We start from the raw sequence: 16,869 nt of genomic DNA, 5'->3' as shown, positions 1-16,869 counted from the left end.
CCTGAAACGCGTAGATACTAAAAGGGAATCTTATCAAGGGTTTTAGAATGCAGAAGGAGATATGAAGCTGCAGACTGAACACACACACACACACACAAGATAGGATCTGGAGACAAATCGAGCCAACTGAATTCCCTTTGTCTTCCCTCCCCTTTTCCTTCTTTCACAAAAGCTGATAAATATCTGTGTGCAAACACAGTAGAGAATTCAAGATACATTATATTTCTAAAAGAAAAGAAAAATTCGCCCTAGTATATGTGACGAGGCCCTTTTTCTTCTTCACATAGGCATAGTGAGCGAGCCTTAGCTAAGCCTCAGAGCCGCTTCTAGGCATTAAGATCAAAGGCCTCCTGTGTTGGCCAAGCTTGCTTATCACTGCTCCAAGGTCCTCTCAAACCCAGGGAGCCAGGTATAGATGTCCACCACGAAATCAGAAGCGTTTCTGAGCAGGGCAGAGGGGTGTATCAGTTCTGTCTTCCCAAGGGATTTCTAGGCACACCGCAGAAACGAGGCAGAAGTGTTTGTGCTTTCCCCAAAAGGGAGCAGGATGTCTAGAGAAAGTCCCTGCTAAACTAAGCAGCTTAACATTTCTCAGTCTTTCCTTTTTAATGTTATAATTTTCATTTGTGTTCACTTAAGAAAAATTATGAAGTACAAAAAAAAAAGAAATCCATATGAACATTTTTTTAAGTATACCTTTATGTACAAAATAAAATAGAAGATGACATTAACTTCTTTTTTATAATTTACACTAGAGGCCCAGTGCACGAAATTTGTGCATGGGAGGATGGGGTGGTGGTGACTCTCAGCCCGGCCTGCACCCTCTCGAAATCTGGGACAGCTGGCTCCTAACTGCTCGCCTGCCTGATCATCCTTAACCACTCTGCATGCCTGCCTGATCACCCCTAACGGCTCACCTGCCTGCCTCATCACCCCTAACTGCTCACCTGCTTGCCTGATCACCCCTAACCACTCTGCCTGCCTGCTTCATTGTCCTAACTGCTCACCTGCCTGTCTGATCACCCCTAACCACCTCTGCCTGCCTGATTGCCCCTAACTGCTCACCTGCCTGCCTGATCGCCCCTAACTACCTCTGCCTTGGCCCCCGCTGTTGCAGGACATCTGGAATGACATCCAGAAGGTCGTTCAGCTGTCTGGTCTAATTAGCATATTATGCTGTTATTATTATAGATTCCCCCCCACCCTTAATACCTACAGTGAATGGGTCATAATATATTTAGTGAATCCTTCTATATTGGACAACTTAATTGTTTCCAGGATTTTATTTTTATAAACAACCTGTAGCTAAATCTTTAATTACATGCACAAAGTCCTAACTTATTTCCTTATTATATGTTCCTAGAGGTGTTGAGTCACAGCTGTACAGGTGCTGTGGCTTCTTAGAATGGCTGTTGCCATATTGAAACCTTCCCAATACCTATCCCCAACCCTCCCAATCCTAATTCCAAGTCTTATCAATCTTCACTCCCATGTGTTATATCCATGGCTAACTCTGGGTAGGGCCAACATTTTCTTCTGCTAATATGATAGTGTAAAAGTTGTGTGTCCTTGCTGTTTTAATTTGCATTTCTTTAATTACTAGTAAGATGAATTACATTCATATGATTTTTTTCTTTTAGTAACTTGCTATTTATGCCCTTAGCCTATTTTCCTGTTATGGTATTTACTTTTTTCTTCACAAAACCCTTACTATGCAGAAGATACTTTATCAGCTTTTTTAGTACACGTTATATATTTCCTCAAAATTTGTTATTTGCCCTTTAACTTTTTAATAGTTTTTGGCATATACTTAAATTTTTTCAGATTAAAAAAAAAAAGTGGGGGGAGGGTCTGGCTTGGAATCATGCTTACAAAGTTCTCCATTTATCTCTGCTCTCTGAGGGGATGTGGTGATTTTTAGACAATGCTTCATCAAACCTCCATGGATATTCTTCATGCATTTTTGAACAAAGAGAAGAGAGGCAGTGAATAGAAGTGGTGAGACTTAAATTATAGTGGAATAAAACCCTGTGTGTTTTGCTTGCTAGAGTTGGCTTGTTCTTGCTCATTTTCACAGAGCAGGAAAAGTCCAGTGAAGCCCTCAGACACACAACGGTGACGAAAGGCATGCTGCTTGTTCATCTGAATGCTCAGGTTCATTTGGAACCCTGTTTCCCATGGGGGTGTGGATGGGGTGGGGCGGTAGAGTCCTCTACTTAGGAACACCATCTTACCACAGAAACATTGGATTCTCTGAATTCCATGGTGGGGACACATGCTTTGCACATGAGAAATTCATTCACCTAAAGGGGATTATTTCCTACAACAGAGTAATAGCCAACAGGAAATCCTCACCAATATTATCTAGACATCCACTCCGTTATTTGACATAAGTTTTGGTGTCTAAAATATACCTCAGTTTTGTGCCTGCCTTGCCTTTCTTGGGTTGAAGCTTTGATTTTCCTTCGAGGAGTCTTACTGCCCTCACTCTCAAATATATAATTTGACAATGAAAGTGCTAGCCCATTTTCTGACCCTACAGTATATAGATATAGGAATCAGACCTGGCCAATCAGAGCCTTCCATTCTCTTCTGCTGTAGTGATTGGTTCAAGGACAAGCACATGACCCAAGCTAGGTTTTCACTGATAGTATTAGGAAAGAGATATGTTCTTTTCAATAGGAATACTGGGCAGACAGGTTGTTAGACTGGACTTTGGATGCCACCTTGCCTTGTCTGAATGAAACCCGCTCAGAGGAAAGCAGACCCCAAAAATCAGAAAGTGGCTGAGTCCTGACTACTACTGTAAGCCCCTGACCTGTGCCTGAAATTGGGATCCCTCAAACTTCTTTCCTGAGCCAATAACCCCCATTTTCTGCTTAAGTCATTTGAGATGAGATTTTTGTCACTTGAGCACTATTTCTAAAAATGGAAGTTTCTTATTAGCTCTAGGCAACTTGGCAATGAAGCTGGGAGTTGGGCTGTAGCCCTACCTCCACTAACTCCTTTCAATTCCTCAGACTAGTAGCTTAATCTGTGTGGGCTCACTTTTCTCATCTGTAAAAGAGGTTGTTGGAAGAGAGAAATTCTAAATGTCTCTTCTAGGGCCATAAGTCTTGGCTCTGTGATAAAACTGTGTCAACACTTCAAGTTAATCTGAGATGCTGTCTCCAACTGTCACCTCCACACCCAGTGACAAATGACAGTAATTCATTTTAAAAGTTCAAAACCAAACCAGAAGGACCACATCTGCTTTTAGGGACTAGCAGATAGAACAAGACTATCTCTAAAACATTGCTAGGATATAGATTCCTCCGGAAGTGTGTTAATGAGGTGGGTAATATATTAATACTGTAACTATTGTATAGATTAGTAATAAATATTTTGCTTTAAAAAGGTCTGTTGCTCCAGTTTTGCTGGGCTAAAGTAAACGAAGATCCTACTTATATCAACAGATGACACAAGTGTTCAAAAGTGAGGCTGTCTGCTCTGAGTCGAGGGAGAGAAAAGGCAGGAAGAGAAGCTGGTCACACTCCCAGGTCTCCTTAGTCAGAGTCCATTATTTACATTGACGAATTAGCAATGCTTAGAACTTCAGACACAGTCACGGGATGATCTTTCAGAAATACAGACTGAATAATACAATTCCTCTGCTTACTGTCTTTCACTGATTTCCTCACTGTCTTCAGGACTGAGTCACATCAAGCGCTTTGTGATGTGAGCCTTGCTTTTGATTCCATATTTCAGCATCATCTCCTGCCATTCCTTTTTATGTTCCTAACCTACACTAAGTAACTAGATTAATGCATTAAAACTCTTAGTATACTTCCTGGCATTCAATAAATGCCTATAAGTATTGACTATCGTTATTGCATATTAGTCATACTCACAGTTTCCCAAAGACACATTACTGGTCCTGAGCCTGTTTGCCTAGAATCCAATCTCCCCCTTCCCCTGTGGATTTTATCCACCATACTGACCCTTGCAGGCGGTGCTGTTTCAGATGTCCAGCTGGTTGGGTTACGCCAGTGGGAGGTTCTGGTAAGACAATGGAGGATAGGAAGGAGGCATTTCTCTCCTTGCTCACTACGTGTCTCCTACAGCCTCACACATGCCAAACATGCCCACTGTGGTTTCAGCGTATGGTCTCCCTTGTTTTCCCCTGTAGCAGACATGAGGGTGGCTTTCTGCTTGATCCCAGTTTCTGCATTGCTTCATCACGTTAAGTTTAACCTCTCTAGCATATAGCCAATCCTCTGCTTTAAACTCCCTTAAAGACTGGAAGAGGTGTCTGTTTTCCTGCACAGACCCCCACTGATGTGCATGACCAGCTCTGGCACCACTGGCCTTTGCTTGTGCTCCATCTCAGCATCCCCATCCTCAAGGCCAGTTCTTAGTCATCCTTTAAAATGTTTCTCTACCATCACCTCCTCTTTGCAGCTGTCTCACTTTTTCCACATACTTCTTCCTCAGGAGTGAAACTGGGTTTTATGCTTCTATACATCTCTCTTATAATAAGTGGTTTATCTTGGAAACCACTACAGATTTAATTTTCTTAAGAGAAAGAACACTGTCATATTAAACATAATATTGTAAACCTATCATATAAAAGAAGTCTTTATTGAATGAATACACTAAATGCATAATTGAACACTTTTTTAAATCCAGATAAAAATAATTATAAACTGTCCTTGTGGCAGACACTATAAGTTATCCACTCAATAATCTATCTCCTTTTATCTTGCTAACAGGACCCTAGTTCCCTCTGGGAACAGCAATGTGCTCAGCCCCCAAAAGTACTTGCTTTCCCAGCCTCCCTTGCAGCTGAAGGTGGCCATGTGACCAGTCTATCTAATGAAACAAGTGGAAAGCTGCTGAGTAGGTTTCTGGGAAAGCTTGTTTTCTTGATGAAAGAAAAAAGCCATGGCCCATACCACTCTTTCTTCTCACCCTGCTTTTTCTATGCCTTGAATGTTCATGTGATCTCTGGAGCTACTACAGCTAACATGAAACTACAGACAATAAGCATGAGTGGGGAAAACCCAACACATTTAAGACAGCAAAGCAAAGGAGAAAAAGAACAAGAATCTCTTATGGCATTGCTGGATTTCTTGACATGGGAGAAAAATAAATTCTTCCTTTTAAGTTATTGTTCTTTCAATTTTGTATGACTTGCCATCAAATACATTTCTCATGGGTACAATCTGTCATTAATTGCTCTCTTTTATCATCCCAGATAAAGGATGGCACAGTCACAATTATATTATCCAGTGTCTGTAGCTAATTTGAGAGTCCAAAGAAAAACAGTTGGATTATAGGTGTGCTGATTAACTTTATATTGACCATACCTTTCTAGACCATGGTACCCAGCTATTTGGTCAAATACCAGTATAGAGATTGTGTTGAAGGTATTTTTCAGAGATGGAAATTTAAGTCAGTAGACTTTGATTAAAGCAGATTACTCCTCATAATGTGGATGGGCCTCATCCAATCAGTTGAGACCTTAAGAAAGAATGAGGTTCCCAAAGGCAGAGAGAATTTTGCCTGCAGATTGCCTTTGGACTTGAGCTGCAACATGAGCACTTCCCTGGATTTCTAGCCTGCAGCCTGCCTTATAGATGTCAGACTTGCCCACTACAATTGTGTCTGCTGATCCCTTAAAATCTCTCTCTCTCTCTCTCTCTCTCTCTCTCCCCATGACTAATACATTGGGTATAAAGAAACTCAGAGAAAGAATGAATTTTTAGTGGAAAACAAAGTCCCTTGAGATTTATTATATCTTAGTGGAAATCATTAGGAATTGTCATTTCAAATTTTGTTGAGCATGTTTATAATATTTTTTTTCATTTTGCAATTTTGGATAAAGAAAAAAATCTATCACCATTTTCTCTTTTGATCAAAGAGTAGCCTACATTCCTTCCAGGCTCAATTTAATTAATCTTCAGCATCCTTCCTTTCTGCTCTGTGAAGTTGTATCCGTTAGAATCTGGCCCAGTGGCCAGTATCTTCACAAGCCAGTTTTCTACCAAATGCAGATGTGAGTTTCCTGGCCCTGAGGTTCTCATTCATGATCTCATTCTATCACCCAGGGGTTTCTTTGTTGTTGTCAGGGTTAAAACCATAGCCCTGTCTTCTGCTGCTTGGAATGAAAGGTTATGGGATGAGGAGAACCTATCAACAGGAGTAAATTATTTATGAAATTGGATTTTAGCATTTTATCTTCTGAGCATCTTGCCGGGTTGAATTGCTGAAAAATGACAGTATTTTTGAGTAGTAGGATGAAAGCCATATTGAAGCACAGATGTTAGCCTGGCTCTCACCTGTTCTTCACTAATGGCTGAAGACTCTGAAGCAGCCTGGCCTTGGGCAGAATCCGGCATCCAGGGATCCGACTCAGTCTTCAAGGTCGGCTTTATGTCCTTCATCCAGTTAATCTTTTCAATGGGTCCTTTCCCTCTGTGGCCACCATTGCTATCTCCTCAGGGGGCGGGGGGGGGGAGGGGGGGGGGGGGGGGGGGGGAGGAGAAAGGACACAGAAAATTCCATTCTCTTTGCTATTTCCCAAAGCTTCTTTATGCAGATGGGCAATATAATCAGGAAAACTCTGAATCTCTTTAAACGAGGGGTCCTCAAACTTTCTAAACAGGGGGCCAGTTCACTGTCCCTCAGACTGTTGAAGGGCTGGACTATAGTTTAAAAAAAAAAAACTATGAACAAATTCCTATGCACACTGCACATATCTTATTTTGAAGTAAAAAAACAAAATGGGAACAAATACAATATTTGTATTTGCATGTGGCCCACAGGCCGTAGTTTGAGGACCCCTGCTTTAAACTTTCATCTAGCATCAGTCAGCAAACTATGCCCTTGGATCAAATCCGGCCAACATAACCTACTCAAGTTAAAAATATAAAAAAAGAACATGTGACAGAGACCACATGTAGCCTACCAAGCCTGATATATTTACTCTGCAGCCCTCTATAGATAGTTTGCTGACCCCTCTGGATTCTAGGGAAATAAATCTCTTAGCAGTGGAATTGTAGGCATGAGGGAGGGAATGGAGGAATTTTGTGGTATGAGGCTTGGGCCAGCTCTGTTTAAAAACAACAATGAGAATACAAAGAGAAGTTCTTGAAAGTTTGGGATTAACCAATGTGTCCACAGGAAATGGATGTATTATTGATAGACTTCTGTGAATGGGAAAAACCTAGTGCCCTTATTTTCATCAATTCTGATGAAAATTAAACACTAGTTAATAATCCATACACACTTTGCACGAGGTACTGCCCAAAACATTTTCACATGTTTATCCTGTTTAATCCCTACAACAACTCTAAGAGGTAGGTGTAGTTATTGGCCTCATTTTGTGGATAAGTAAAACAAATCTTGCAGATTAAACTGGTCCAGGGTACGCAGCTGGTTAGAGGAAGAACTTGGACTTAAATTCATGACTGACACCAACATGCAACCACCACCCCATGTATTGTATTTTTCCAGTTCTGACAAAGGCAGTGCGACAGGCTTTCTTTCCACTGTCCATTGGAAAGTTCCTGATTTGTGAGCGTGCTTACCCATGCTTCTCTGCCCTTCTGTTTCCCATCTTTAGTCCCCAGTCTTCTCCAGCCTACTTCCGCTCCTAACAGTGGTCCCGATGTGGGGGCGGAGGGAGGCGCAGGCAGCTCAGTCATTCCGCTGTACTGTGCAACCATGTAATATATCCCACTCCTTCAGGAAGCTTGACAAACTGGAATATGTGTTTAGATTTCTAAACTCAGAGACATTTCAGAGCAAAGGGGATCTGGCTGTGTGCTCCAGATGGTCACAAATGGTTTTACTCTTCTGTGTATGGTAGTGTTACAGCTGCCACTGGAATACAGCTGTTTACAGAGTTTGTGAAGGGGAATATGCAGAGAATGTCAATGTTTTAGGCCTGCTTCTTCCTCCTGGAGGGAAGGAGAGAAGCCTGATCTGCAAGTCTCTACTGTGAGAACATGCCCATTTTGTGCAAGAAGAATTTATTGAAGAGTTGCAAAGGGTTCATGAACAACACAAGCCTGGAATGCAGTATGCCAGTAGCTATGTGTTATTTTCCTGTGGCTGCCCTAAGAAATTACCACAAGTTTGATGGCTTAAAACAGCAGAAATACCTTCTCTCACAGTTTTGGAGAGAAACAAAGAAGCCCAAAATCAAAGCATCAGGGCCACGCTGCCCAAGGAGACCCCAGGGAACAATCTATTCTTGCCTCTCGCAGCTTCTGGTGGCTACCAGGTTCCCTTGATTCATGGCTGCATCACTCCAATCCCTGCCTTTGTGGTCACATTACCTCCTCCTCTTCTGTCTGCCTTCTCCTCTGTGTGTATCTCATAAGGACACTTGTTACTGGGCTTAGGACCCACACAGGTAATCTAGGATGATCTTCTCCTCTTAAAATCCTTAACTTAATTACATCTGCAAAGACCTCTTTTTCTAAATAAGTCAGATTCAGAGGTATTTGAGGTTAGGACATGAACTTATCTTTTTTGGGTGAACCATTCAGCCCACTGTAGTAGAGAGAGAGAGAGAGAGAGAGAGAGACCAGGACATGGAAGGAACCAGTCACCTCCCCAGGGATTCTGGCATCAATCCAGTCAGCCCCAGCCCTTGATTACATTTTTGGTGAAGAAGAAATGCATTATTTCTAATTTGTGATTAGTGGTGAGTATCATATAGTGACTAAACAGTGTAGTTGTTCATATTTATCATGTAACTAGAGGCACAGTGCATGAAATTTGTGCACTGGGATGACGGAGACATCCCTAAGCCCAGCCTGCGCCCTCTGGCAGTTTGGGAGCCCTCGTGGGATGTCCGACTGAGCAGCACTCCCCCTGTGGGAGCGCACTAACCACCAGGGTGCAGCTCCTGTGTTGAGCGTCTGCCCCCTGGTGGTCAGTGTCATCATAGAGACCAGTTGTTCGGCTGTTCAGTTGATTTGCATATTAGTCTTTTATTATATAGGATGAAAAGTTAAGACAGGCAGCCTAAAACTACTTATTCTGCTCCATCAACGTCTCAGACCCCACCACCTCCTGTCCTTCCACTCCTTGTCTCTCCATCTGGCCCTCGTTCAAGGCTTCCATGATCTTCATTGAAGATCACCACATGGTTCAACCTGACTTCTGAAGCTTCATCCATCACACCTATATTTCATTCAGGAAAAAGGAGGAAGAGTAGGAAGTGAAAAGTGGTGTGTGCTGTCTGAGTTGACTCACTTAAAGAGTTTCGTAGAGGGTGCACCCAGTGCTTACATCTCATTGGCCAAAACAAGATAATCCCTAGCTACAAGGAAAGCTAGGAAAAATAGGTGTGTTTGTGTGTGTGTGTGTGTGTGTGTGTGTGTGTGTTTAAGCTGGGCACACTGCTATATTGAATAAAATGAAGGGTCACTTAGTAAGAAAGAGTGGAAGAATAGGTATTGGGTGGGCAACTAGGGCTTCCTATTATATAGGCCTTATAAATCATGCAAGGTTTAGCACTCATGTACAGAGGCAGAGATCACTGTCACCTTCTCCAACTTGTAATAATAATAAACGTAGCAACATTTGTTGAGTGCTCACCATGTATCAGGCCCTGGCTTGGTTCATTCCAGGTTCATTACTCCTTAAAACAGTCCTCTGAGGTTGGCATTATTATAGTACAAACTCCCATTTACACGTGGAAAAACTGAGGCTCCGGGAGGTCTAGTAATTTTCCAAGGGTCACATGGCTAGAGAGTGGGATGGCTAGGATTTGAATCAGATATGCTTGCCTGGACCCCACATGGCCAGGCTGCTGTGGGATCTGGGAGAGGCTTGAGGGGAGGAGTTAGGTGACTGTACACAGTGACTGTGAGCATGGCCTCAGGGCTGCTTCATCTCCCTTTTTGCTACATTAACTAGATGTGCAGTACCGACTTGGCAACTCTGTGTTATATTTTACCACTCTTTAAAAAATATTGTCTTAATCTTCCCACCTTCTACTCAGCTGACAGCCACAGACACACACCCTTCTTGACTCAAGATGGGGTTATGCCACAATAAACCCATCATAAGTTGAAAATATCATAAATTGAAAATGCATTTAACACTAAACTATAGAGTTACAGTTGTTTATTTTCGTAATCATGTGGCTGACTGGGGGCTGTGGCTCACTGTGGCTGCCCAGCATCCCCAGAACACATCATACCACATATCGCTAGCCAGGGAAAAGACCTAAGTTCAAAGTGCAGTTTCTACTGAATGTGTATCACTTTTGCAATATCATAAAGTAAAAAATATTGTAAGTCAAACCACAGTAAGTCCGGGAAGGTGTGTGCGTGTGCATGTGTGTGAGTGTGAGTGTGTGTACTCACACTGATTGACACATGTGATGGTAAGTGGACTCCCTGGGACACACTACTCTCAGCTTCTCTGCCCCTGAACATTCTGTCCACCTCCCCACCTTCATGGCTCTGCACCTTCTAGTTCTTTTTTTTTTTTTTAGTTCTCTCCCTTCTCTCTGGGGATCCTAAGTTAAGCTGTGTCCTCTGAGACCCAGGTAACGGGTCCTTGCACATGATGCCTTCCCTCTGAGACTGCCCTGGCTGACAGTTCTCTCCCTCCCGTCTCCTCCCTCCCCTGACCCTATCTGTCTCCCTACCTCATCGGTTCTCAGTGCCTCTTTTCTGTACCACCTGCTTGGCCTTGAGTCGTCTCATGTCTCCATCTTTGGGGCCCTCATCAGGCTGTACATATTTTGAGCTGTACATGTTTTAGGCTGTACATGTTTTGAAGACCAAGGGTACCTCTCATGAATCTCATATCCAGTAAGTTCCCAGCACCTCATCCCCTCGTGCCCACCTCTCTCCCATAATGCGGTCACAGTGCCTTAGTGCACTGGTTCAGCTGAGGAGCCCTCACACATCCGCACATGCCTCATGTGCATATTCATGCTACACTCCGGTTTGTGTAGCCAAGATACGGAGCCTAAGTGGTCACACCAGGCAGGAGCAGGTGTAACCTATCTCGGTGGGGTTTCTCCTTGCTCCTGGGTTTCCTCACAGGCACAGCTGCCGGCAGCACTCTGCAGATGGGGCTCAGCCGGAGCTCGGAAAACAGCCCACGCCTTGCTCGGCCACTGTCCTTTCAGTCTTGGGCTCCCGGCCCCAGGAAGAGCTTACACTAACAGTCCGTGCTCTTGCATTTGCCGGACTGTTTACAAGCATCAGGCTCTCCGGGGCCTGACCTGGACTCGCAGAGTGAGGCCACATCCTGGTCGGGGGGAGAAGGCAGTGAGTACTCTTGTGCCAGACGCTGAGTGCCCTGCTCACCATCCCCTCTCACCTCTCCGCCCTAGTTTTCAGTCCCTCCCTTTCCCCTTGGTTCTTCCGCTCAGTGGATGCCTATGAATTCTTCTAACTTAAAAGAAAATAAAGCCCTAGCCAGTTTGGCTCAGTGGATAGAGCGTCGGCCTGCGGACTCAAGGGTCCCAGGTTCAATTCCGGTCAAGGGCATGTAGATTGGTTGCGGGCACATCACCAGTGGGGTGTGTGCAGGAGGCAGTTGATCAATGTTTCTAACTCTCTATCCCTCTCCCTTCCTCTCTGTAAAAAATCAATAAAGTATATTTTTTAAAAGAAAATAAAGAAAAAAAATTAAAATTTTCTTCTTTCAACCAGAGTCTACCTGTTCACCATTCTTCTCATCTCCTCCCTTTGTTAATCAATATTTTTTCCTTGGAGGTAAGGCAGACCCCTTGCCTCCATTACCTACCTAAGTGCCCACTCAAGGCTAACCCCTTATGGGCTAGGCCTGACTTTCCTCATCTCCCAGACCCCTGTCCAGCCTCTTCCCTCACACTCACTGGAGCTAGTGAGAAAACGACACCAAGGATGTTGTGTTTCCCCATCTCTCTGTCTGCAGACACCATACTGCCCGGCTGAACAAAAGAAGGAGGTGACTTCTAATATTACTTCTATTACCTCCTCCATGCCCTCAGCTGTAGGTCACCTTCACTCCTCCAAGCCCTGCTGTTTGTCATTCCAGCCTTTTTCATCGTGTTCACCACTGTCTGCGTCACATACCTGTTAGCTTGGGAGTCAGGCCCATAGTGTGCCTGGGCCTGGAGTCTGGGTGTAATCTATGTCTGAGTCATCTCTGATTGGCCCCTACACCCAGTGCCATGGCTGGCCCTGATAAGGCTTATCATTAAATGAATGATATTATTCATTTATTATTTACTATTAGTAACTTCTTAAAGGGTTTTTTATTAAATCACTTCCTCACTCCACCTCTATTATGAAACTTCTACTTCTGAAACATGTCTGAAACGTCTAAAGCTTTTCAACCTTAAAGAACAAGATGAGGAAGTTGTGTGTGTGTGTGTGTGTGTGTGTGTGTGTGTGTGTGTGAAATTATCAGGGTAGGGTGGCCTTGAGTTGCAAGCACATCCGTCCCTGAGTGTGTGGGGCTGTTTGGGGCCACTCGGGCCATGTGAGGGCAGGCTCTTCTCAAGCATTCAGGTGCTTTTGGAGACTCTTTGGCCCCGAGTCGACCTTCCTGAAGATAGAAATACTTAGAGGAGAGCGGGAGAGGGAAGAGCTCAGCAGGCGCTTAACAGAGCCGAGCGGCTGACTGCAGCTGACCCAGCCCTGAAGAATTTCACTGTGAGGCCCCAAGGTTATTTCTTATCCCAATATTTTCACTACTTGATGACAGCTGGTTTTCTATTTGATTTCTGTCTATGTGCATCAGGATGTGATCAAAAGGAACTGCCTTTATCCTCCAATTTCCCTCTTAGTCTTGAAATGCAACCAATCTAACCAAACACACGATTTACCGAAAGTTAGGTGGGTATGACGTCACTTCTGGAGACCAAACACTTAAGTTCTGTGAGCACAGAATGAGCCTGTGGGGCTGCCCACCAGCCAGGGAAATGATACTCTTCAGGGAAACACGGCCTCCTTTGTGACTCTCATGCCCGGGCAGCCGTGTTCCCTCCGTGGGGTGTCCTTAAGAGCCAGGCTGTGAAATGACCTGCTTCCTTCCAATGAACACTACCCAAAGGGCAGCGTTCTCAGCTGTCCAGAACCAACATTGCAGAAGAAATGCTGGTTCAATGACTCCTTAGTTTCACATTTGAGTCCAGAAATATTATTCATTTAGTGGTCTGAATATCAGCCTTGGTTTTTATCCTCAAGGGGGAAAAACGGTGGCAAAAATCTGCTTGAGAGGTAGTCTCCACCATGAGGCTTGCAATCATGAGTCTGACATTTCAGAGAGGAAAACTAAAAGATGATTGTGTGTGTTTTTAAATCTAGACCTTCCTTTCCAGCTTTCAAGGATATATTCTGTATATTACTTACGGCAGAGGCTAAGCCAATGTAATGAAGAGACCCCAGAATATTCATTCCTCTTTGAAGTGCTTGACTCAAGGTGAGTCACCCATGCTGTCCAATGAGCTCTCATTCAGATCTTGAGAGAACCCAAGTTCCTTGTTAGGCCTTTTTAAAGAGCCGTTTTAGGCTCAGAGCAAAGTTTAGCAGAAAACACAGAGTTCACATACACCCGCTTCCCCCCACATATGCCCCTATTATCAACACCCCCCACCAGAGTAGTGCATTTGTTAAAATGAATGAACCTACATTGACACATCACAGTCACTCAAAGTTCATAGCACACATTAGGGTTCATTTTTAGTGTTGTACATTCTGTGGGTTTGGACAAACGTATGACATGTATCCACCTACAGTCACAGACAGAGTAGTTTTGCTGCCCAAAATTCTCTGCACTGCACCTATTTGCCCCTCTCTTCCAACCCTTGGCAACCACTGGTCTTCCTACTGTCTCCATAGTTTTACCTTTTCCTGAATGTCACATATTTCTAATCATGTATATATAACTTTTCACATTAGTTTATTTCTTTTTTTTTTTGTTAGTTCATGAATTTATTCTTTATCTTTGTCAGACAGGCACCCACAGGAAGAAGTCTGTACCCTAAACCCCATGTTTCACAATCACACATTAGTTTATTTCACTTAATACTTTGTGTATTTTCTCTTGGACACTGGAAGGTTGCATTCTCCAGTCTCAGTGGGGTCATATGTCTAGTCCAGCCAATGGTATCTGGGTGGATAGAATGCCCTGTGGGATCCCCCATGTTCTCCCCCATCATCTGATGGCTGGGCGAGGAAGACTGCAAGGCCCCACGGACTGTGGCGACATAATATGAAAAGATCCTGGGTCACAGATGCCCAATACTCAATTCAAAGCGAGAAGGAAATGTGTTACTCTATAAAAGTCTCTGAAATGGGCTTGTTTGCTCTAGCATTACCCTATCCTGACTAATACATTTATTCCTGAACAGCAGCTGAGTATACATTTCTATGAGTGGCTCTTGACTCTCCTAGAAGGAGCTAATCGCTTCTTTCCTGTTATTTTCATAGCACTTCGTGTTGTTGCTTTTTAACAAAAGCTTTGAAATAACTTTTAATGACAGAATAAATAGAATAACATCACAGAATATCAACTGCTTTTTAAACCACTCATAAGCCTATCACTTTAACTATAACTTTTATAATTTTTGCAAAATTCCCTTCTCTCTTTAATATGCATATGTTTTCAAAGCATACAGTATTTCTAAAATGTTCTCTTTATCCCTGTCTCGTTCCAAAAAATTATTTTAAGTCGGGGATACATATAATTTTGTATCTCACTTTTTCTCTTCACATAATAATAGCATAAGCGTTTTTCCACATTGCTTCTTCGTAATGAGTATATAAATATTGCATTTCATTTTGGTTCACTTTCCTAGGATAGATTCCCAGAAGTGAGTTTACTGGTGTGAGGCTTTTTATGAGCTTTATATTATTTCCAAATCGCTTTCTCAAAAAGAGTTGTGCTGGTTTACAGTGCCAAGAGCAAAGTGTAAGAATGCTCAAATTACTGAACTTTCTCTTGGTTATTTATACTATCTTTTAATTCAATCTTTAAAAATTAAGCTTATTTAGATTTTAATTTACTTTCATTTGATTATTAATTAAGTTAGATTTTCCTCCATGTAATTATTTAATCAAATTTTCAATTTTGTTAATTATCTGTTTGGGTCCTTATATAGTTGTCTGGTTTTAACTCTTGATCTGTTTCTTGCCTATGTTTACAAAGTACTTAATAAAGGTATCAATCCTTTGTCAAATCATCCATACTGTTCAAATTTATTCATTCAACAAATAGTTATTGAGCACCACTTTGTGTCAATCACGGTCTAGGTACTGTGGACACATCAGTGAACAAAGAAGATAAAAATAGTTTTGTCCTCATGCTTTCTCTCTCTCCTTAGACAGTAATTATAGTCCATTTGGATTACTTCTTCCGAGTGTACTGTGAGCAACCAGAGGTCAGGAATGAGATTGTAGCTTATTTTGATTCTCCATCTCCTTCCATCACATGTGTGACTCATAGAAGATGCTTAATGCTGGTTTACACATATAGAGAGAAAGGCCTATAGTCCCAAATCTTCAAAATGACATTTCCAACTCCCTAACATCTGGGCACATCTTAACTTAATGCTTTGCACCATTATAATAAAAACTGGCTTTTCTACTGCCAACAACCCGAGAAGGATGCTAACTCCATGATTATCAATGATTGCTGCCCCTCAGACTCACCTGGAAAGTTAAAGAAACAAAAAGAAGCCAACCTCATTTCCAGCACCTACTCTCAGACCAACAAAGTCAAAGCCTCCAGTATTTTTTAAAGCTCCCCAGTGATTTTAATGTGCAGCCTGGATTGAAAACCACAAGCAAGGCTGAAATGTTTGAAGGAGGGTTAGGTGAAAGGGCCTGAAAACTGTTTCTTCTAGTTAATAGGAAACACTCAACTGCTTGAGTTCTTTGCTTCTGTTTCCATTTTTTCCTACAAACAGCATCCATTCATCTAGGTCCATTCCTTATGGATAGAAAAGGTCCAGGGTCAATATTTGATGGAAAGAAATATTCACTTTAGACACTCATGGTAACCCTGAAAGCTATACTCAGATGGAAACTCTGTGAGAGCAAAGACTTTGTTCTGTCTTTATTGTGTCTCCAGAGCCTAGTGTCATGACTGGGGATGCTTGTTACAGCACCTAGCTCACCCTGACTAGTCCACTCTTTGGATATTCATTGAAGCCTTTCTTAATTCTCCCAGGAAGAAATGAAACCCATCAAGAAAGTCCTGTTAGCATCCATTATTCCCAGAGGCAGAAGAAAATGCCATGACCCAAACGTCGTCACTGGTGAGGACTTCCCTTATTAGAGTTACTTCTGACAGATGGCATTGGTGGGTGGAGGTGCACCATCAGGCAAGCACAGCAGCCCCGCCAAGCCTAAGAGGCTGATTTCACACCAGCTACTGCCAGAGAGGAAATGAGGGCTTTCTGTATGGCCCCACTTAATGCAAAATGGCTTAGAATGGGGTCTATTTTAAATGGAGCATCTGGTATAAATCCACATACTAAAAAGGGACAACTACCAAAATCATCTCCTGTCCTCCTCAGAACATCAAAGTCATCATCAGTCTTTCCTTCGACCTTTAGATAAAGTAAATACCAAAAAAGTTCTTTTGTGCTCCTTCCTCAGGAATGTTCAGACCAGGGTTCCTCATTATAAGTCTGGACAAAAAGCAATTTTTACATGATGGCTTGAAATACTATTTTTATAAGCCAACCACTGTCTTTTTGTAAATTGTGACCACTTGCTTAGTAAATACTTGCTGGAAATTACTTGATAACAGGACTATCATATGCAAGTGCAATACTTTGGAATTCTCTGGCATTTGTTTTTCTCTGCCATGTAGTCAACAGGAAATACTTCTTAAAATTTTTGAAAAACTCAACCA

Source organism: Myotis davidii, unplaced genomic scaffold (genome assembly GCF_000327345.1).
Source record: "Myotis davidii unplaced genomic scaffold, ASM32734v1 scaffold173, whole genome shotgun sequence".
In the NCBI taxonomy this organism is placed as follows: domain Eukaryota; kingdom Metazoa; phylum Chordata; class Mammalia; order Chiroptera; family Vespertilionidae; genus Myotis; species Myotis davidii.
The sequence above is the reverse complement of the archived record's forward strand: the minus strand, read 5'-3'. Positions refer to the sequence as shown.